The sequence below is a fragment of the Giraffa tippelskirchi genome, chromosome 4 (genome assembly GCF_054371585.1).
Source record: "Giraffa tippelskirchi isolate mGirTip1 chromosome 4, T2T-mGirTip1v1.2.pri, whole genome shotgun sequence".
NCBI classification, from domain to species: domain Eukaryota; kingdom Metazoa; phylum Chordata; class Mammalia; order Artiodactyla; family Giraffidae; genus Giraffa; species Giraffa tippelskirchi.
The window spans coordinates 158,842,020-158,865,494 of NC_137278.1; the positions used below are offsets into that span (position 1 = coordinate 158,842,020).

The 23,475-nt window shown below is 39.8% G+C and overlaps 1 long non-coding RNA gene across 1 annotated transcript; it reads left to right on the forward strand.

Moving 5' to 3' along the window:
• Positions 1-4,586: 4,586 nt before the first annotated feature.
• LOC145546959 (uncharacterized) lies at positions 4,587-17,803 on the forward strand. Its single transcript, XR_014083417.1, has 4 exons — positions 4,587-4,667; positions 6,441-7,310; positions 16,962-17,075; positions 17,579-17,803. It is a non-coding gene; the product is annotated as an uncharacterized LOC145546959 (long non-coding RNA).
• The last annotated feature ends 5,672 nt before the right edge of the window (positions 17,804-23,475 follow it).

The window sequence follows — 23,475 nt, forward strand, 5'->3', positions numbered from 1 at the left end:
AATTCTTCGGTGTTCAGCTTTCCTTATAGTCCAGCTCTCACATCCATACATGACTACTGGAAAAACCATAGCTTTGACTAGACGGACTTTTGTCGGCAAAGTAATGTCTCTGCTTTTTAATATGCTGTCTAGGTTGGTCATAACTTTTCTTTCAAGGAGTAAGCGTCTTTTAATTTCATGGATGCAGTCACCATCTGCAGTGATTTTGGAGCCCAGGAAAATAAAGTCTGTCACTGTTTCCATTGTTTCCCCATCTATTTGTCATGAAGTGATGGGACTGGATGTCATGATCTTAGTTTTTGGAATGTTGAGTTTTAAGCCAGCTTTTACACTCTCCTCTTTGACTTTCATCAAGGGGCTCTTTAGTTCTTTGCTTTCTCCCATAGAGTGGTGTCATCTGCTTATCTGAGGTTATTGATATTTCTCCTGGGAATCTTGATTCCAGCTTGTGCTTCATCCAGTCCAGCATTTCTCATGATGTACTCTGCATATAAGTTAAATAAGCCAGGTAACAATATACAGCCTTGATGTACTGCTTTCCCAACTTGGAACCAGTCTGTTGTTCCATGTCCAGTTCTACCTGTTGCTTCTTGACCTGCATACAGATTTCTCAGAAGGCAGATCAGGTGGTCTGGTATTCTTATCTCTTGAAGAATTTTCCACAGTTTGTTGTGATCCACATAGCTATGCTATTTTATACATAGCAGTTTGTAACTCTTAATCCCCTGTGTCTATCTTACTCCTCCCTTAGCTATTTGCAAGTCTGGGTCTGATAACTAATATCTGGATATCCTGTGCTTTTGTTTCTATTTTACATTATTTCAGTTTTTGGTCTCATTGTGTCATATGTTCTTCTTGAATATTTCTTTATTGAGTGATTGATCTCATAAAAATTGTAGGAATACTTGGAGTCTCAGTGCTACTGTCGTCCCTCTGAGAAGTTTTACCTCCACTGTGGCAAGCAGCCAGGCTAGGGGAATGAGCATGCCCATGGCACCTTAATGCAATCAGGGATTGAGATGCTTCCTAGTTGAGTTTAAATTTCTGGTTTATTCTCATGTTAAAGGTTTAACCCTTCAGAGTTCCAAACAAACTCCTGGAGTTCAACAGGACTGTCCTACTTGGCAAGTCATGAATTCTAATTTTTATCTCTCCAACTCTTCTTTTCAAATTCTGCTTCTTACCTTATATCAGTAAGGTTTAGATGTATTAGTTTGCAGTGGAAGTTAACAAAATGCCAGATAAGTTAATACTATAGATAATCACTGTATATTTCTAGTAAAGAATTAATGTATTAAATGATCAAGTTCCATATACTTATCTTAGATGGAGCTCTTAAAGCCTACAGAGACAAAAAGATAAAGAGGTAATCTGTTCAGACTTAGATTATTTGTGGGAAAATCAAGGATGTAGCTGTGGAAACTATAGTTAGAAGTGCTGAAAGGAAAAAAAAAAATGTAGTTTGGTAGACCAATAATTCTTAAAATGTGGTTTGGTGAGCCCTGAGAATTTCCAAGATCCTTTTGGGGGCCTGTGAGGTCAAAATTATTTTTGTAATGATACTTAAGACATTGTCTTTTTCATTCTTATTTTCTCATGAGCATAAAGTGAAGTTTTCCAGAGTGGTTACATCACTGTCTTGACACCTAATCAAAGGGGTTCTTGTTTATTCTTGTACTTTCTAGAATTGTCAAAAGTAGCTGTTGGGAACCTTCAATAATTTTTAATAGTACAAAAAGATACCTGATATTAAGAAAATTTAGGACCTGTGGTATGCCTTTTCAAGTGGTATAAAGGACACCTAAGAAGCTTAAGGACATGGTCTCACATGAGTCTGATATGCACTCATTAGTAATAGTAATTAAGTTGAGAGGGAAGCATGTCTGGAAAATAATTGTGGGTGGAAAATAATTGTGGGTATGACTTTTGGTTCACTGAGTAGACTGGTATCAAATACATAAACATTTACAAAGTGTTTTAAATTAGATTCAGCAAAAGCACTGCTGCCACCTAGGACTAAAAAAGTGAGGCTTTTCAAAAATATAAAAAATTATCTAAGCCCTCAATTTGTAATGCAGGAGGCAGGCTGAGAAAGTCACTCAAATTGCCAAAATGACCTGTCTTCCAAAGCCCTTTTCAGAAATGATTGCAGTGAAGAAAAACTAAGGACATCTTGAAGAGCAGTCAGAAACGTTGTGAGAACAGTGGGTTTGGGAGGCACCCCTAGGGCGCAGAATGCAAGTCTAATTAAGAAACATTTCCCATCCATAGAGCAACTTCAGCCCACTTGGATTTCAGAATTGCTGTGGGTCAGTGACTGCTGGGAGTCTCCCATTCTTCTAACAAAGAAGTGTTTATTGCAGTTATCCTGTCCTAGTTTCTCTGTAGGCTCTCTCTGTGTATATACACCTCAGGAGTAGCTCATTCTTCTGTTTATTGTTCTCTAAACAAAGAGCAATGCATTGCTCTTATTATGATGAAACATATCTGAATATAGTGTAGGTTGCGTGCATGCTAAGTCACTTCATGTCCAGCTCTTTGCAACCCTATGGACCATAGCCCGCCAGACTCCTCTGTTCATGGGATTCTCCAGGCAAAAATGCTGGAGTGGGTTGCCATGCCCTCCTCCAGAGGATCTTCCTGACCCAGGAATTCAAACCTCATCTCTTATGTCTCCTGCATTGGCAGGCAGCTTCTTTACCACTAGTGCCACCTGGGAAGAGCCTAGTGCAGATTAAAAATCTGCCTGGTGCTGTGATTGGATGAGACTTTTAGAGTCCTGGGGTTGGGGTGAGTATATATTGCATTTGGGAAGAAAATGAATTACTGTGGCCTGGAGGCCAGAGTGTGGTGTGTTGCATTTTTGTCACCACTCCTAAACTCCAAGCTGTATTCCTGCCCTTTGCCCTTTGACATTGCAGTTCTTTCTACTAAAGAGGTGGAATATGTTTCCCCTCCTTGTGATGGGTTTGGCCATGTGGCTTGATTTGGCCAATAAAGCAGAAATGATGGTGTGCCAGTTCCAAACCCAGGCTTTCAGAGCTCTCACATATTTCCACTTGCTCTCTTGTACCCCTGACATGGATCTTAAAAAACAAACTAAACACAAAAAGCTACCCAGGACAGCTACTGGTCCCAAGAAAGATGAGATGCAGAGGTGTCTCAACCAAGCTGCTCAGCCAAACCCAGCTTAATCCAGCCCAATAGACCCTTAGATCTCTGGGAACAAATGCCTATCATGGTATGCCGTTGGGAGTTTCTTGGTTGTTTATTATGCAGCAATAGATAACTGATAAACATCTTGGCTCACCTTTATTCCAGCTGCTGTGATTTGGAGCTTCTTCATACTTTGCTGAGATTTATTACAGGAGCCTCTTAATTAGACTTTGGGTCTTCCTCTATTCTTATCTGTTGTATACACTTCTATTAGTGTTGTCCTCACCCAAAAGGCAAATCTCATTGTCCACAGAAAAAGACCACATGTAATCTTTGGCATGACATTCTCATCCTTCCTGCTGCTCTGCACACCCTGCCCCAGATATTTCAATCTCGGGCAGAAATTGAAAGTACCATACCATTTCATAGATCTGGGCAACTACTTCCTTCTTTCTACCTGACAAACCCCTACAGACCCTTCAGGACACTTATCACATGTCGCTTCTTTTGTGACATTTTTCCATGACCTAAAGGTAATCATGCTCTCTTCCATGCGTCTAAAAATTAATTTCCTGTCATTATAATTCTTAAAGAATTGGAATGATCTGTCTCTAGGTCTCTCTCCTCATAGGCAGAGGCAGTTTTGGAAAACTTTCTGTAGATGCACTACCTGGTGTGATGCTTGAACTTCATAGAGGTTCAATATCATCTCATCTAATTTTATCCATTGTTGAATAATTGGAAAACAGGTAGGGATTGCTATAAATTATTTCTGTATGGTGTTTATGATATTTGCAATAAACTGGAAATTTGGTTCATAATTCTTCCTTCTTTGCACATGTCAAATAATAGTATTTATAGTAGTAAGATACATTTATGAACATAGAAAAATGACAATAATGGTTGAAGATAGTTGACATGCCCTTGATATGTAGATACTGTGGGTCCCTTTCAAGTGAAAGCTGACAACCAGCTCACTTAAAATGTCAAAAATCAATTATGCTTCATTTTGCATTCAGACAAATTGAACTTTTCAAAATTTGGTTTGAAGCACGTCTTATGTCAAAAGACACCTACTCTATTATTTGAATACTAGTGATATGAGAGAACATTTTATTTCTCACTTTTTAAGATGATCATACACACTAAATCTTTATCTGCCAAAAAAGAAACTGAAGAATATCTGGATATCTAAATATTGCTATCATTATTGAACTCTCTTTAAATAGCAAAGTTTGACTTTGGCAAAGAACAAAGTTGCCTAAATTTAATAGGGAACTTCTGGGATGTGGCCGACACAAAGAAGCTTGTACAAGAGAAGACTGGAGAGGAAGGTGGTCTAGATCATGAAGGACTTTGTAAGACATGACTAAGAGTTTAGAATTTATCCAATAAACAGAGGGATGTTTGCCTGTAGATTATGGAATGAGGGGACTGACTGCTCTGTTTCTACTCTTGTTAGAAAGTGTGCAGACTCTTTTAAGTGTGGCCACCATATTCAGCTTTGTTAGGTAAGTGTAACTGACATTCATTTTGTGCTAGTTTGGCTTTGTAAATTTGAAAGCAGAATAGCACATCCTCTGAGTGTGGGTGTGAGGTGATCTGAGTGGGTATATAGGATATCCCTTTTTGTACAGTCTATGGGGTTCTCCATGCAAGAATGACTGGAATGGGTTGCCATTTCCTTCTCCAGTGGACCATATTTTGTCAGAACTCTTCACTCTGACCTGTCCATCTGGGGTGGCCCTGCACAGCATGGCTCATAGCTTCATTGAGTTACCCATGCCTCTTGGGTGCAACAAAGCTGTGATCTAAGAAGGGAGTCATAGAATGCTGAAGAATTGATACTTTTGAATTGTGGTGCTGGAAAAGACTCTTGAGTCCCTTGGAAGGCAAGGGGATCAAACCAGTCCATCCTAAAGGAAATCAACCGTGAATATTCATTGGAAGGACTGTTGCCGAAGCTGAAACTCCAATACTTGGCCACCTGATATGAAGAGCCCACTCATTGGAAAAGACCCTGATGCTGGGAAAGATTGAAGGCAGGAGGTGAAGGGGATGACAGAGGATGAGATGGCTGGATGGCATTACTGACTCAGAGGATGTGAGTTTGAGCAAATTCCAGGAGACCGTGAAGGACAGGGGAGCCTGGCATGCTGTAGTCCATGGGGTTGCAAAGAATTGGACATGACTTGGTGACTGGGCAACAACAACAATCTAGAAGTTTGATTTGTTGGGGTTTCTCTCAGGATTAGTGGTAGATAATACTCTCAGGCATTATCCCTGTGTCTGGGCAACTCCCATGGAAGATTCCATTCTTGACTGTGCTTCAGGAGAGATGTTTCAACTGACAGGACTCACTTCCGCTTCCTCGTCTTCATTTTTTTCATCATTCATTCAGTGACTAGTGGTCATGTCCTATGTGCTAAGCACTGGGAATCATACTGAAGAGCACACTCACTGAGCAGAAAAAAACAGAAACTGAATACTCATGTGCTAAGAGTGAGGAATGGGATATATGCACAGGGCAGCAGAGAGGGGTATTAGTTGCAATCTGAGAGTAGTATCTGAGAAGGCTTCCTAGAGGAAATAGGAGATAAAAGTCCTGAACTGAGGATTACAGGTGAGTAAACACCTGGTGGAGAGGGAGGAAGATGTACCTCTAAGACGGGAGGCTGGAAATAGGCATAGGACCTGCCAGGGCCAAGCAGGGGAAACAGGATGTGAATTGCAGTGATGAGCCTTGTCAGATCATCAGGAGTCTTGGGAGTATACTGAGGTATAGGATTCTCTTTGGAGGAGCCAGTCAAGTGTTTTTAATCATGAATGTGACACAACCAGTTTTAGAAAGATGATTCAGATCACAGTGAAGAGAATGGTTTTGAGCGAATTAGATTAAGGGCAGTGATGTTATTGTAGTGTTTGGGCTGCTGTAACAAAATACCATGACTGGGTGGCTTAGAAATAACAGGAATGTATTTTCACAGTTCTGGAGGATGGGAAGTCCAAGATCAAGGACCAAATATGGTCCTGCTTTCTGGTGCATAGAAAGTACCTTCTCACTGTCCTAAAATGGAAGAGGAGGTGAAGGATCTCTCTGTGGCCTCTTTTATAAGAACACTAATCCTACTCAGGAGGGCTCTTTTCTCATGACTTATCACCTCCAAAAGCTTCCACTTCCTAACCCTTCACCTTGGGGGTTAGGATTTCAATGTATGAATGTGGGGGGATGCAAACATTCAGATCATAGCATTCATCATTTAGGAGACTGTTCAATCTTCCAGGTAAGAAAACACCAGGCCTGAACCGTCAAAAGATTGGAAAGCTATTTGGAGAATGAAATAAGAAGAGCTTCATCAAAAAGATAGTGGATTTAAACTGGAATGCATCTAGAAGCTACCTGTTACACATTAAGTGGACTATTGATTGGAGAAGGCTTTTTAAGGTTTAATAATTATCCTGTAAGCCCTAATTTTCAAAGTGTTTTAAACATTAAAGGTATGAAGAGAAATTTAATAGTTTCTAACATCTGTTGAACATCCCCTCCTTTAATATCTATAGATGTGAGTTGCTGTGATTTGTTTTTGAATATGGACCCATCTTTTGTTTGAAAGATGGTCAGAAAGGATTACTCCTTTCATATAGTGTTGTATTTTCCCCCTAGTATTTTACTTCAGTGTTTCAATTCTATTTTCATAGCAATATAAATTTATAATTATCTTTGCCAGATTTTTGTATAGGGAATGTTAGCTTCTTAACAAAATTAGGTTCAGTTAAATACGTTTATCTAATCTAGCATACAAGTTCGATTAAAAATAATGTTATAAAGTGACATTTTATACCATATATGTTTATGATGCTAGTTGTGAATTTATTTTATAAGCAAGATGAACAGTCTTTTTATGCCAATCTTTATAACTTGAAGCATAATATCTTTATTTTAAATTATTACAGTGGCTCTGAATCTCTTCTTTGCTTTTATTATATATAAATTGACCATATCAGTCACAGCAATGACTTATTTGATGCCGGGTCATTAACTTCCTGTGATAGAATTAATCCTAGGAGAACACTCTGACTCAGACAGCAGAGGCGAGGAAGGATTGCAGCAGGATAGGTTGTGGACTCTTTCGTGTGCTGTTGTGTATTGTATAGTAAGTATGCTCTTCTGTTTGTTTTTTTATGGTTGCATTTTGATCCTTAAAACTGCTGTCTTTTTTTTTTTCATCTGAAAGCAACAAACTAAAAGCCAAAGGAATTGCTAAGAATGAAAGCCTAAGGTGGGGGTGGTGGTGGGAGGCGGAAGTGACACATTCTATTGTAGAGCAAATCAAATTAAAGCATTCAATAGTCACTTCACTTTATTGGGGAATTGGCTACAAAAGCATTTAAATTTTGTTCTACCCAACATGTTCTTTCAATCATTCATTTAGTATTTAAGCCATTTAGGAAAATAAGTAAGAAACACATAGCAACAACAAAAACATCTTCACTAGCTTAAAATGTATATTAGTTTCTATTTATGCATGAAAAATTGCCACAAATTAACAGCTTCAAGCAATCCAGAATTTATTGTCATGTGTCTGGCATGGGACAACTGGCTTCTCTGCTCAGGGTTTCACAGGGTGATAATCAAGGTGATGGCCAGGGCTGCATTCTCATCAAGAATGGCTTGACTGGGGAAGAATTCATTTCCAAGGTCATTCAGGCTGTTGGCAACATTTGTTTTCTTGTGGCTGCATGCCTAAAGCCCCCACTTTTCGCTGGCCATCACTTGCTGGCTGCCCAAAGTTCTTTGTTACCTTCTCTGCCATGGCTAATTACCTCATTATCCTCACAAGTGAAGTTTCTTGCTTCACGGGACATCCAGTCTCTCTTTTGAGGGATTTCACCTGAATAAGTCAGTTCCTCCCTCCTGCAACCTGAATAATTTCCTTCTAATTGGTCAATTGACCAACTGACTTAGGACGTTAATTTCATTGGCAAGATTTCTTCACCTTCACTGTATTGTTTTGGCTCCAAGTAAGTCACAGGCTCCACCCACACTCAAGGGTAAGGGATTACACACAGTGAGAACACCAGGGAGCTGTGTTCTGGGGAGTTACACACTGGGGCCTCCCTAGAATCTTCCCACCAGAGAGTTTTATCTTACCACACATTTCTCATATCAATGTTTTATTAGAAAGTTATACTTTTATCTTTCAGAGTGAGGGAAAGGGGCAGTTTTTCAAGACTGTGGTTGTCAGCTGTGTCGTGGGCTTTAAATTTGGAATCTCACCTTCCAGTCTTACCCTCTCAAGCCCTGTGTACCACAGTGTGGGCCACTTGCTGCTCCCAAACATGTCACTATCTTTCATTACAATTTATTACTGCTAAATGCTTATTTCTGAAAACCTCTCCTTTCCCATTCTTACTCATTTTTCAAGACCTAGCTAAATGTACACATTCTGTAGTAGAGTTTTGATGACTCTCTCAGAGAAAACACCTCTGTTCCCATGATAATTTTTAGAAGCCTTTTTCATATGAGCTTTTATCTGGAGTTACAGCTATTTGCTTATATACCTGTTTCCTTGCTTTCTTTGTATCACAAATTATGGCTTACTCTTTTCTGTATCTCTGGTCCCTTATCTCTAGTACAGGACTTGATCCCTGTAGGGGAGTACAGTAGGTACTCCCTGGATTAAACTTAATGAGTGAAGAGTGAAAATGAACTAGAATAAGTAGTAAAATAATTGTAGAAAAATAGGGTAAGAGAAAACAGGAAAATAGTAGTGTGGACAGACTACAATGACATAATTTTTACTGGTTTTTATCAGAATGTGAAGAATCATAGTTGTGAATAAGTCTACAAAAGTCAGATGATGGAGGGTCTTGAAATTTCCAGGCTAGAAAATGTGGAGTTCATGGAACTTTAAATCTAGTGAGGAATAGACATAGTCTCACATATACTTTAATTTCAAGTTGTGTAAAGCTCCATAGAAGAAATATACAGAATGTTAAAATAACAATTGGCAAGGAGAACTGATCTAGCAGAGGTCAACTGAACAAGTCACATTTGAGGTGAGACCTGAAAGCTGAGTAGGAGAAAAGATAAAGGTAAAGAGTGAATGGTAAAGAGTGGTATATCAGGCTGAAGAGGAAATTCAGAATCAGGTCCTGCAGAACTTTACAGGACACATTACCATTTTGGTCTTTATCCTATGAACAATGGGAGAAAATTGAAAAATTTAAAACTAGGTAGGTTTGAAATGGGGGCTTCCCTGGTGGCTCTGATGATAAAGAATCTGGGAGACCTGAGTTTGATCCCTAAGTTGGGAAGATCCCTTGGAGGAGGGCATGGCAGCCCACTCCAGTATTCTTGCTTGGAGAATCCCCACAAACAGAGGAGCCAGGAGGGGGCTACAGTCCATGGTGTCACAAAGAGTTGGACTCAACTGCGCAACTAAGCACAGCATAGCACAGGCTTGAAGTGGGGATAAGAGAACGAGAGAAAGAGGGAGATGATTTGTCTTTTTTTAAAAATTCCCTGAATAATAGAGTAAAAAAGTATAAGAATAGATGCAGGTCTAGTTAGGTGACCTTTTTAATGGTGCAGAGTAGACCACAGTCATTTGATCTAAGGAATTGCAGAGGAGCTTGAAAGAATTGGACAGATTTAAGATAAATTATGGAGTCTCAGTTGACAGGAGTTGGATATGGAAAGTGAAGGAAAGGGAAATGTTCCCAGCTTCCCTGGCTAGATAAATGGTGGTACCCAGAAAGAACAGTGGAATATGGACACGTTTGGGGATGTTGGAGACCATGAAGTCTACTTTGGAAATGTTGAGGTGTTTTGTGTTGTATGGCCTGATGGATACATATAGGTCTGAAGTTCATAAGAGAAATCTGCATAAGGGATAATAAGGGTTCCCGTATATCTATGGTCAACTGTGTTTTTTTTTGTATATTTTTCAAAGGATGGAATTTAAAAAAATTTTTTAAAATTATTTATTTTTAATTGGAGGTCAACTAATTTTTGACAAAGATGCCAAGACCATTCATTGGGGGAAAGAACAATCTCCTTAACAAATTGTGCTGAGACAACTGGATATCCACACACAAAAGAATGGAGTTAGATTCCTATCTCGTGTTGTTTACAAAAATTAACTCAAAATGAGTACTCAGGAGACCTAAACTTAAGAGCTAAAACTTTAAAACTCTTAGAAGAAAGCATTGGGGCAAGTCTTCGTGACCTTGGCTTTGGAAATAATTTTTTTCCTCTTTTAATGACTTATATATGATACCAAAGCAAAGGCAGCAATAACAAAGAAGGATAATCTGGACTTCGTCAACACTGAAAACATCTGTGCATCAAAGAACACCATCACACGAGTAAAATGTCAACCTACAAAACTGGAGAAACGAAGTGCAAATTTTATGTCTATTAAAGGTGTAGTGTCCAGAATATATAAAGAGCTCTTACAACTCAAAAGCAAAGTGACAAATAACCCAATTTAAAAATGGACAAAGGACTAGAATAGACATTTTTCCAAAGAAGATATATATAAAAAGCTAAAAATCATATGATAGGATACTCCGTATCATTATTCACTAGGCAAATGCAAATCAAAACCACAACACATGGTCCATTGCATCCATCAGAATGGCCATAATTTTTTAAAAAATGGAAATAACGCGTCTCTTTCAATTCTGGTTTCCTCGGTGTATATGCCCAGCAGTGGGATTGCTGGGTCATATGGCAGTTCTATTCCCAGTTTTTTAAGGAATCTCCACACTGTTCTCCATAGTGGCTGTACTAGAAACCAGAATTGAAAGAGACGCGTGTACCCCAATGTTCATCGCAGCACTGTTTACAATAGCCAGGACATGGAAGCAACCTAGATGTCCATCAGCAGACGAATGGATAAGGAAGCTGTGGTACATATACACAATGGAATATTACTCAGCCATTAAAAAAATACATTTGAATCGGTTCTACTGAGATGGATGAAACTGGAGCCCATTATACAGAGTGAAGTAAGCCAGAAAGAAAAACAACAATACAGTATACTAATGCATATATATGGAATTTGAAAGATGGTAACGATAACCCTATATGCGAGACAGAATAAGAGACACAGATGCATAGAACAATTTTATGGACTCTGAGGGAGAAGGTGAGGGTGGGACGTTCTGGGAGAATAGCATTGAAACATGTATATTATCATATGTGAAACAGAACACCATTCCATGTTCGATGCATGAGACAAGGGCTCAGGGCCGGGGCAATGGGATGACCCAGAGGGATGGGATGGGGAGGGAGGTGGGTGGGGGGTCCAGGAAGGGGAACACATGTAAACCCATGGCTGATTCATGTCAATGTATGGCAAAAACTATTACAATATTGTAAAGTAATTAGCCCCCAACTAAAATAAATAAATTTATTTTAAAAAAAAAAAGGAAATAACAAGTGCTGACCAAGATGTGGAGAAATTAGGACCCTCATACATTGCTGGTGAAAATATAAAATGATGCAGCAATTTTGGAGAATAGTTTAGCAATTATTCAAGTTAATAAGTTACTTGCTTTTCCAGGTAGCTCAGCTGGTAAAGAATCTACCTGCAATGCAGGAGACCCTGGTTCAATTCCTGGATCAGGAAGTTTCTCTAGAGAAGGGATAGGCTACCCACTCTAGTATTCTTGGGCTTCTCTGGTGGTGCAGACAGTAAAGAATCTGCCTGCAGTGTGGGAGGCCTGGATTCAATTCCTGGGTTGGGAAGATACCATGGAGGAGGGCATGGCAACCCACTCTAGTAATCTTGCCTGGAGAATCCTCATGAACAGAGGAACCTGGTGGGCTACATTCATAGGGTCACAAAGGGTCGGACACGACTGAGCAACTAAGCACACAGTAAGTTAAACATAGGAAAAAATGACCCAGCAATTTCACTCCTACGAATATACTTCACCATCCTTAGGCTTTTTGGTTTGTGAGTTTTCTGCCTCCCTCTGTCAGTTGTTCCACTGACTTGTCAGTATAGTCAGATGGCAGAGGTATCAGAATGTAGCACGTATTTCATTTATTAATAAAGTACATACTAAGAATCTACTGTGTAGTACTTACTGTTTTAGGTCCTGGATGTAAAAAGGAAAACAGATGAGTCATTATCTCAAAATTTTCTATTTTGAAGGTAGTGTTTAATTAGTTTCCAGTACTCTTTCTGATATTGCATAACAATTTTCTTGGCTGCACTCAAATAAAAAATAAATGACATTTTTTATATGTATAATGTGAGGACTCAGAAGAGTTTAAGAATGAATCCCCCATGGACATAGAGTATGGATTTCAAGATTTAGTCAATGTTGTAGCCACATGTACTCATATTTCTTTCACATCTTGTAGTTATTGTTGATAGCACATACAGTGTGGTGTAACTTGTTATGGAGTCAGATAGCAGGTTCTTTCTGTTCATCCAAATTTTCCGGTCTTGAAGCTATTGATAATATTCTTTGAGACATTCAACTTCTTTTGCTTTCATAATGAAATTTTTGCCTATGAATTTTCACTTTGTTCAGGTGTTTATCAGTCTGATGTTTGATTTGATGTCTAGCATATGCAAGCATACTTTTACCTTCAAGGAGTAATGAATGACTTACTCCTGTGGTTCTTAACAATAGTGAGTGACAGCTCACTCAGATTCCATCCTATTCAGAGAATAAGCACTCATTTATTCAATCAATTTATTTCTTCAATTTATCCTGTGACTCTAAGTCCACAGTCCTTTTTTTTTTTTTGATATGGACCATTTTTAAAGTCTTTGTTGAATTTGTTACAGTATTGCTTCTGTTTTATGTGTTGGCGGGTGTTTTTTTGGCCAGGAAGCATGTGGGATCTTAGCTCCCCAACTAGAGATCAAACCTGTACCCCCTGCATTGAAAGGTGAAGTCTTAACCACTGGACCACCAGGGAAGTCCCTAAGTCCATAGTCTTTTATCTGAAACTGGAGCTTTGGAATTTATAATTTTTTGATTTAATAAAATTAAGAGTTTGTCCTTAGACTGTCTGACCATCCTGGCAGGGTCTGTAGCAGCAACCTATAAGCACACACACACTAGTTGTTCCTTAGCAAACCATAGGAATAGTCACTTTACGTGGGATAAGTGAGGACCATGGGCAGCCTCATGTCTATGCAGGCCATGTATGTTTTGATACCAAATGAGTTACAAAGGGACTTCTGGTTTTCATAGGTTTGTGGATTTTGGAATCTCAGATAGGGGAATGTTTGTTTGCTAACAAAAAAGTGAGTAAGATGTAGTGTCTTCCCCTCAAAGGACACAGACACTTCATGTTTTGTCTATTAAGTCTTTTCTGTTTGTTATAAGCCAGTTCAAATGCATTTAGATTTTTTTTTTTTTAAGGAAGGTGTTGGTGTCGGAGTGACTTATTGATTCAATAATTGAAAAGTCTAGCAGGCAGATTTTGGACAATGCTGTACTCAGGGATCAAATGAAGTCATTTAGCTGGTTTCTCTTAATCTTTCACATACCTTCTATTCCAGAGGTTTCAGTCTCTCTGTCTCTGTATGCTCTAAGCCAACTCTTTTGTGGTGACAAAGATGGGTAGGGCAGGTCATTTCATAGTTAAGTTTTCTAGGGAAGAAAAAGAGCCCCACTTCCTGTTGGAGCATTCCCAGAAAAAATCTTTTTGCATTTCATTGGCTCTGATCTGGTCACATGCCATCTGTCACTGAGGTCAGGGAGATGAAATGGGCTGATTGGTCTAGACTGGTCATGTGATCCACTTTGGCATCAGGAGAGTTAAGCACATGAGCTGAGCAGGTGGGCTTTTGTCAAACAAAAACTGGGAGCTGTTGCCAGAGGACATGGGGAATGTTGGGTGGCAAAGCATTCATGTAGACATTCATGGGTTGACACTGGATTTCCTTTGTAATTAAAATTCTTCTGATGGAATACAGTGGAGTTAATATCAGTTGATTTGGTCAGCTGATATATAACTTTCCTGCTGATCATATAACTTTCCTGCCAATTATATAGCGAAACATTATTACTCTTTTATATGTACCAAAATATATACGAGCCTACAAGTCTAAAATCAAAATTGACTCTAAACTGAACTCCTCCTCAGACCATAAGAATATACAGCCTGGAACCCAATTGCTTTCATTTGAATCTTTGCTTCACCCACTTTCTTGGATGAGTTACTTAACCTCTTTGTACTTGTTTTCTTGTGTGTGAAGTAAGTGTAATGGTAGCATCTAACTCACCAGGTTAGTTTGAGGACCTCATGAATTAATATGTGTAAAGTATTTAGAATGGGGTTTGACACATAGTAAGTGTGCTATAAACTTTAGCTATTATTATTATTATTCCATAGGGTAACACTAACTCTGAAATTCCCCATGGTGAAGTAGGAATTTTTACAGCATGGATATTAACATTTCTGTGCCTTTAACTAATATTGCAGCTGCCCTGTGTACATTATTATGGGAAATGCCATTTGTTTTATTGTCAGATTAAAGTTTAAAAAATAAGCCAGCCATAATTTTTTTTTTTCAGAAAGCATTTATTTTGACCCAAGAGATTCCAGTCAGCCTTATAAACTTAGAAAGTGGAAATCCTTCCTGAACTGATGGAAAATGAATCCAATTTCAAATCCCAAACCGGATTCTTGTTTTTGTTGCTATTCTTCCCCTAAAATGACAGAACCTGATGTTTTCACAGTGTATATAAAACAAATTTTAAGATCCATATATAGCACAGTGTTTACCACCCACCTCTGTCCATGGTCATGAATATCATAAATTCTTTAAATTTCCCAAACATGAGATAAATGTCAGACCATTCTATAAATTGACTTTATGAGGCATTTCTGAGCTGAGCTTTCTGACATTCACACCAATGTTTCCATAGTAACTAATGTGTTCAGAAGGGGAAAAGCAGGAGGAGATGAAAAACAAAGGAGATGATCCAAATAAAAGAGATGCATAAGTAAGGGAGAGTAGAAGGTTCCATAACTTTGAACCATTGCTTCTTGCAGGAGACAAGCATTCTTGTTCATAGGAGCAACTTCCCCTGCTGGCTGAGTGATTCAGGGGGTCCTTACTGGGAAAAACTCCCAAAGCTTGACCAACTGATACCCGACTACACTTGGACAATGATTCAATAATGCCAATTTAGACTATTCCTTCCCCCTTTTATTTTAATCTTATTTTTTTCTCTCTTTGGACATCCCTTAGTTACCACGGTAACAGTGAAGTAATTTGTGGCTGTCACTGAATTGTCAAAAAAAAAAATGCAGTATCAAGTCAATTTAAAGAATGGTTGGAAATGGAGTGGGGCAACACAGGTGTTAGTGAGCATCACAATTTGCAAACATTGAAGAAAAGACTGCTAGAATTCTCCTAAAATATAGGTTCTCTTTTCAAATCTTATTCAATGTTGGCCGATTTGTTGCACTTAAAAGCAGATTTTACTGACCAATTATTCTCTCATAATGGAGAAGGAAATGGCAACCCACTCCAGTATTCTTGCCTGGAGAATCCCATGGAAAGAGGAGCCTGGTGGGCTACGGTCCCTGAGGTTGCAAAGAGTCAGACACGACTGAGCACATAGCACATTCTCTCGTGATGTCCAGAGCACAGTACCTTTTTCTTACTAAACATCAACAAACTTACTTCAATGAAAATGTGTTTAAACTCCAAGTTGTTTATAGGCTTGATCAGGTTAGAGAGGAAAAGTTTTTTCCTGAACCATTTGAGGAGAAAAATACAGGCATCTGACTCAGGTAAATAGGTACTTGTTGATAAGCAAAATCATGGCCCCTCAAAATTTCCATGTCCTAACACCCCCAAACTTGTGAGTACTGGTATATAAAACAAATTTAAAAATCCATACATAGCACCATCCCGGTCCGTGATAATGAGTATCACAAATTCTTACATGGCAAAAGTGACTTTGTCGATATGATTAAATTAAGGATCTTGAGATAGGAAGAAAATCCTGGATTACTGAGGTGGGCCCACAGATAACCTCAAGGGTCCTTATAAGAGGGAGGTGGGATGGCAGAAGCAGAGATGAAGAGTGATGTGGGTCCAGGAGCCAAGCTATGCAGGCAGCCTTTAGCTGCTGGACAAGGCAAAGAAACGAATTCTTCCCCAGAGCTTGCAGAGGGAGCACACCCCTGCCGACACCTTGATTTTAGCCCAGCGTCGCCTTTGACCTCCAGAATTGTAAGGGAATAAATGCGTGTTGTTTGAAGCCACTAAATTTGCAGTAATTTATTACAGCAGCAGTAGGAGAATAATACAGCATTGTTTGCAGTCTCTGGCCCCACCAGTTCCTCTAAGACAGGGTCATTTGGTATTTACTCATACTTGGCTGTAGAAAATGAAGCCAGTTCTGGTTGTAGGCTGAACATTCTGAGTGTCACTGACTGAGGGTCCTGTGAGTAGAGTGTTCTCTGTGTGATACTTTAGGGACCTTGGATCTGGTCCAGGTACTTAGATCTGCCAGTTACTGAGGCAACACAGACCTCCAAAGGCCTGGCTTGAACACCACAAGAGAACAAATGCTTGCATGTCCTGGGTGAAAAGTCCTTGAGAGAGAGAACTTTTGTGCTTATAATTCATCTCTCTATGAAAGGGCATCTGTTTGTTTCTCTCTGGCTTTATGGAAATCTGTAAATCTCACATTTCCCAGCACCATTCTGAGCCCCTAGTAGATACGATGAGAAATAACAACTCCTCCTCCTCTGAGTTACTTCTTGTTTTATTTTTTTTTCCATTTATTTTACTTTTACCATCCAGGTGCTGTGTAAAGCATCTGATATGTATTATCTCATCCAATGCTTACAACTCTGAGAGAACCCCTGTTTTCATTCTACAGATGTCAAAATAGAGATTCAGTGACTAGACTGAAAGGTAAAAAGTGAGTCAGTGGCAAAGTTGGGCTTGCTGTGTCTTGCTGACCCACCACTTCTAATTGCTGCCTTGCTGCCAGGCCAGAAGCACTGTGGGGTGGGTGTCAGTGGCCTTTCTTCTCTATGGCCCCCAGTTAATACCCTTTATCCTCTGAGCTCCAGCTTTGGCTCTTACTCTCACTCATGCAGGGGGTGGAGGAGGGGAATGAGAAGGTTGGAGAGGGCTGAGGGCTCAAGACTGGATGGAAGGCAGATATTTTGGGTACTGGAGGCATCTTTGACATTTAGACAATGGTTATTTTAGATAGGTATCTGGTGTCCATAAATTAGCACAGTTCTATAGCTTTATGCTTTCTTGATTTATTTTCCTCTATCCTTTCCTGTGTCAGGAAGAATTCTAAGATGACTTGAAAGATTCCCATCCCCTGGTATGCATGTTCTGTTTGTGTCCTCCCCCCACCAATGCACACACTGAAGCCCTAATCTTCAATGTAACATTATTAGGAGGTGGGGCCTTGGAAGGTAATTCCAAGGGGTAGAGCCTGTCATGGAGATATTCGAGCCCTTAAAAGAAGAGATACTACAGAGATGATCTCTTTTTCTGGCTTTGAGGATAAAATGAGAAGGCATCTATCTGCACACCAGGAAATGGGCTGTCACTGGGAACTGAGCCAGCCAGCACCTTGACCTTGGATGATGTGAAATAAATTTGTTTGTTTGTTTAAGCCACCCAGTCTATGGTATTTGTTATTGTTGTTTAGTGGCTAAGTCATGTCCGACTCTTGTGACCCTATGAACTGTAGCCCCCAGGATCCTCTGTCCCATGGGCTTTCTTGGGCAAAAATATTGGAGTGATTTGCCATCTTCTCCTCCAGGGGATCTTCCCAGCCCAGGGACTGAAACTGAGTCTCCTGCACTACAGGCAGATTCTTTACCACGGAGCCACCTGGGAAGCCCATCCCTTCCATTACCATTGATCTATTAACTTAAGGTAAAGAAGGCTATGCTTTCCCCTGGAAGAGCCAGGAATGAACAAACCCTCTCTCCCACAGTTGGATGGATGAAGTTGATGTAGATTCAAACACCTAATAACTCCTAACAACTCCTAACAATTTCCAAAGACTGAGCATGTTCTAGGAGTTGGGCTAAGATGGCTACATGCACACATGACATCATTTAGGCTGCTCTGGGTTAATCCCATTAGAATGTACACTCAGAGGGCAGAGGCTGGCTCCAATTTGGTTGTCAGGGTATCCCTAGTGCCACAACATTGCTTGGAACATATGGGGACCTCAAGGCATATTTGAGTGAATGAATGAATACATGAATACATGAGCACGATGGCTTAGATATTAGGGTTATCACTATTTTATTAGATTAAGAGGCTGAGGTTCAGAGAAGTCAAGAAGTTTAGAGACGTCTCTGGTGCTCTAGTGGCTAAGACTCCAGGCTCCCAACACGGAGCTGGGTCAGGGAACTCGATTCCGTGTCCCAGAACGAAAGATCCTGTGTGCCACAACTAAGACCAGGTGCAGCCAAATAAATAAAATTAAAAACAACAACAACAAAAAAAATTTTTTTAAGTTCCTCATGTCTTAAAAAAATATTCGTCCATTTCCTTACCCAGTAGTCCATCTCCCTGGCTCCTTGGCTACCCCGGGGTGGACCTCCACGACGGCTTTCGGGCCCGCGGGCGCCCTCTGTCGGCGACGCTCAGGTGGCGCACGGGCCCGCTGCTGCGGATGCGCAGGTGCGCACGGCGAAGGTCCCCCTCATTGGCTGTGGGGCCTGAGTGCTGGCTTTCACGTTTGGAGGTGCTGAGCCGTTCCCTAAATGGGACCTGGACATCACTTGTGAGTTTTCGGGGTCTGGATGGGCGCTCGACCAAGGGGCAGGAGAACTTGAAGAGTTAACAATTGCCTGGGTGGCTCGGAACCAGAGGCAGAGGGAAGCCGACAGGGCTGAGGTTCTAGAACTCCGGCTCCTTATCTTGGCTCCTTGACTTCCCTCTGAGGAGGAGCGAGGACGCGGGAGGTGGGGAGTGAAGTTGTCTTTGGGCCAATGGTCAGAACCTGTAACACGAGCGTGGTCCAAATTAACCGGAAGTGAGGGCCAAATTAATGTTTGCATCCATTTTCCAGAACCTTCTGTTGCAGTCCCGCCTGTCAACGCAAGTGTGCTCAGGGTAGTCGGGTGTAATCTCTTACACTCCGATGTGCAGTAGTTCTACTCTCGCCCCGCGCACCAGCCTTACTCAATCCTTTTAGTTTCCTTCCCAGTTCTTTACAAAAGAGATACAACATTCACTCACATCCAAGGCAGATTCACAACCAAAAAGATGTCTTTATTCTCTCTTTAAAAGTTGGTGGCTTTGTTCTTGTTTTTGTAAGGACTACTTTTGGGGTTGTTTTGCTTTTGATCCCCTCTCCATAATTACATCCTTAATTTTAGATTTTTGTCAATTGAAATTGTAACTTTATTGATGTCTATCTCTAACACTTCAACGAGAAATACTTACCTCTTACTTCTCTCACTGGAATAATATATTCCCCAGATGGGGAAATTTAGGGATGAAGTAAAAACCTACAGGACAAAAGGAAAATGAACGGGAGGTGGTGAATTGTTCTGAGAAGGTAGAACGCATTCATTTGCTGGTCTAGATGATTCGATTTTCTCTGGGAGTGTTGGAAAATATGGTTTGAAGGGGGAAGGCAGTCATGCAGTGTTCACTAGAAGAGGTTTGAGGATATTTGATTTGGAACTACCGCTCTTTCCTTTCATAATATTCAGCATGTCCCTAATCGTTGTATTCCAGATATTGAACACCAGTTTTTAATCCCTTCTACCAAAATGTTTTGCACCCATTTGAACATTTCTAAATTGAAATTCTAAATTAGTATTCATTGAAAACTGGTTTGACACAAAGAAAGGAACATGAATGAAACCTTCTGAGCCTTCTTTGCATTTCCAAGCGCCTGTTCAATTCTTTAGAAAAGTCATTGTTGTCGGTTTAGGAAAGATTTATTCAATTCCCAAGCGCCGCCTCCAGAGGGCACAGCTGTCTCAAAAAAAAAATTTTTTTTTTTCAAGTTCCTTCAGTTTTGCCAAGGAACTCTTCATAGTCTGCAGTTGTGATTCCTGGGATCCAAACTTGAAGTAGTTTTACCTCATATATTTTAATATTCCTTGAGGTGTTATGGTATTCTATATTTTCAGTGATTAACATTTATAATATTTTAAATTTTTATAAAAGGAAGAATTAAATCCAGTGTTGTCAATTTGCCCCCTACTTAAAAAGAAATCTCTCTGTTCTCTCTAGTTTTAAGTAATAACTCCAGACAGAGTCAGACAGCACCCATTAATTTTTTAAAACACATTTAAAAGTTTATTTGCTAAAACTTTGTATTTTCAAGAGATTGCACTCCTGGCCCCAGTTATCCTAAAAAATGAAGTATGAAATGTGCATATAAATTATTTATGATTTAGTGCCCAGTGTATTCTTGTAGAGTCTGCTATTACATTTAGAATAAATGCGTTGGAAGCTTTCTACTCCTGAAGCTACACAAACTGTCTGAGGGATTTATTTTTTACAACATCAAAATTTATGGTAACTTTTTATTTTAAAATGCTTTTATTCATCCACAGAGGAGAGGAAGTTGAAGTGAATTTGCTCAGAAAAGAATGGGGTTGTTTTCTTCTAAAATGTACATTAAACGATTTACTCTCTCCCTCGTTTGTCTCAGACATCTCTGCTGTGTTTAGTGTGAAATTGAACCCTGTAAGGCTAAAATCTAAGAAGAGGGAGACTAAGGATTCATGCAAACAATTTACGTGTATTTCTTTTCTGTGTTTTCTTTCAGGCTTTCAGTTGCTGCTCACTTTGGGCTATTTTTCTTTTCCTGTTATTTTTTTCCCCCCTGTTAACATTATGCAAAAAATCTATCAACAGGGTATGAAAGGAATTGTTTGTAAGTATTTAAAACCACTTAACATCTATTTATATGAAAATGCTGTTTAGTTTTTGGAAGCTTATTTGCATGTTGGCATGGAAAATTTGGAAAACTTGTGCAGGGTTGATGTTGAAAGTGTTTAACTTCCATATTTGCTTTGCATGAATGGGGAAGAGCTAGAGGAGCCACCAAATCAGTGTGTTCTGTAAGGAACCACACTTATGAAGTGGTGTCAGCTAAACATGTGGAAGAATCAAGAAAGGGCTTGATGAAATAGCCTTGAAGTCAGTTTAAGCGAGGGATTAGCAATTCAGGCCTAATGTGTATGATACAGAAGTATAATTAGCAAATCCATGCATTATCCCTCTTCTATTTCAATTCTACATAACAAATGTTAGTTTAACGATATATTCCTTTACCTTGTACATTAGTCTTGTCTCCCCAGTGGGATGATGGAAGATCTTTGATGGGAAAGAACCATGTCTGATACATATTTTTTTCTGTTTCATCACAACAACTAGCCCAGTGTTAGCCCAAAAAGGCCTTCCACAAATAGCTGGCGATTAATTATTAGTCTGTGGAACTCTTGGCCAGGATCTGCTCCCAAGTAGAGAATGCCAGACTCGAAAGTTTAAAGCATTCATGGAATCCAAAGTGTTTTTTTCTCCATTGTGTCTCCCTGAGGCTCCTGACACTGTCTCCTTAGGTGAATGAATGTGCTGTTTTAACTTGATGGATGATTTACAAGAATTTTGTCATAAGTATTTGGGAGTTTTGGTGCTGCCATTTGTATAACTTAGATAATAATTCCAAGAACAGTGTAATGGAAGGGATTCAAATGTGGGTGAAGTTACTTAGAATATTTGCAATGGAAGGGTTGGGAAACGAGTGTTTCAGCAGAACACAGACGACTAAGATAAAAAATATGGTCTCCCCTTGTCCCCTTGTTTATATACGGTAGAACTTTGCTTGTTCATCTGTCAGTGTTAACTGTTCTACACACGGTCGTGTGCCATTGTGGCTGAGTGACACATAGAGCCTTGGAAGGCAGTTATCTCTTGTCAGTGGATATACTTAAGTGAGTCTATCACACATGTGCCGTAGGGCCTTGAGCCTTGGAGGAACATTTTGATAGGTGAGCCCTAAAGTCACCTGCTGATGAAAATGCTGTGTGATTCTGCATTAAGTCTGCATTACACTCATTTATTGGAATCAAAGACAGTTCTACAAGTGCTGGAGCATCATAAGGAAACGTGAGATGACAACCAGTGGGCTAAAAGCCCAGCATCATTAGATTAAGGGTGTGTCATCCCCATGCAGGGTCCTATTTCTCGGCCTGTTAGCCTGGGTACGTGTGTTAATTACACGAGCAGTTCAGATATTCTGTCTCTGAAGGGTGAGTCTAGTTTGAAATGCTTATAATTCTAATTTAATTAGAAATGCATTCAAAGAGCTAATGTTATTTGTGAGAATTTAGAAGTAAATCCCTTAGTAAAATAAATGGACCTTTGGTAAAGTGAATCATAACCTAATTTTGAATGTATGGATGGATATTCTATCAGCTTTGCTTGAAGTCTGGCAGAATTGGGGGGAAAATTCTCGTGTAGATGCAGTACTCATCTGTTCTCACTGTATGACTTAGTTGAAGATCTGTATTCTCTCAGCTGCCACCACAGTCTTCAAAGATAAAGTCATTTATTGAAAAAGTCTGTAATCTAAACAATTCCTACTTTTCTCATTGACAAGGCATCTCCTGATTACCTGCACGTCCATGGAGATACATGACCTCTTAGCAGGGAGGCAGTGTTGTAGGAGGAGAGTCAGTGCAGTGCTGATGTTCACTTAACATTCAAGCAACAGTACTCTCACCTTTCTTTGGTTGTGGTCAGTGGTTTTTACTCCATTATAGTCATGGGCTGACTGCATGCAATCAGCCTAAAAGCCAGGGCTGTGCTGTGGTCTGTCCTGTAAGTGGCTTCCTGGTGACACTAGAAGGTGACTTGCTCGGCACGGACAACTACATGTTTGGCAAGCAGAAAAGATGCCGGGTGCTCTCCCCACAAGTCCACGTGCCTTTTCAAAATCCGTTTGATGACATTCACTGTGATGTGGATGGGTTCCCCTAATTTATCTTTGGTCTCAAAAAGTGGTTTAGGGCTGGATGCACATGCTGGTGTTTGTTAATTCCTGAGGTGACACTTTTAAGTCCAATGTTTGATGTTCCACAGTCCTGGAAAGAATGATTTTTGACTCTTTGATCCTGTAAGAAAAATCCAATTGTTTTGCATCTTGCAGTTCATGCCGATGGCTTTTGTTCCCTCATCGTTTTAGCAGATATTTTCTTTTTTCAGGGCAGAGTTGTGATGAGGGGAGGTCTGTCAGGCTATTGCAATAATATAAATAACAAGCTGGTGGAATTACAAATAGAGCCGAGATTCTTAAGAGGTTAGA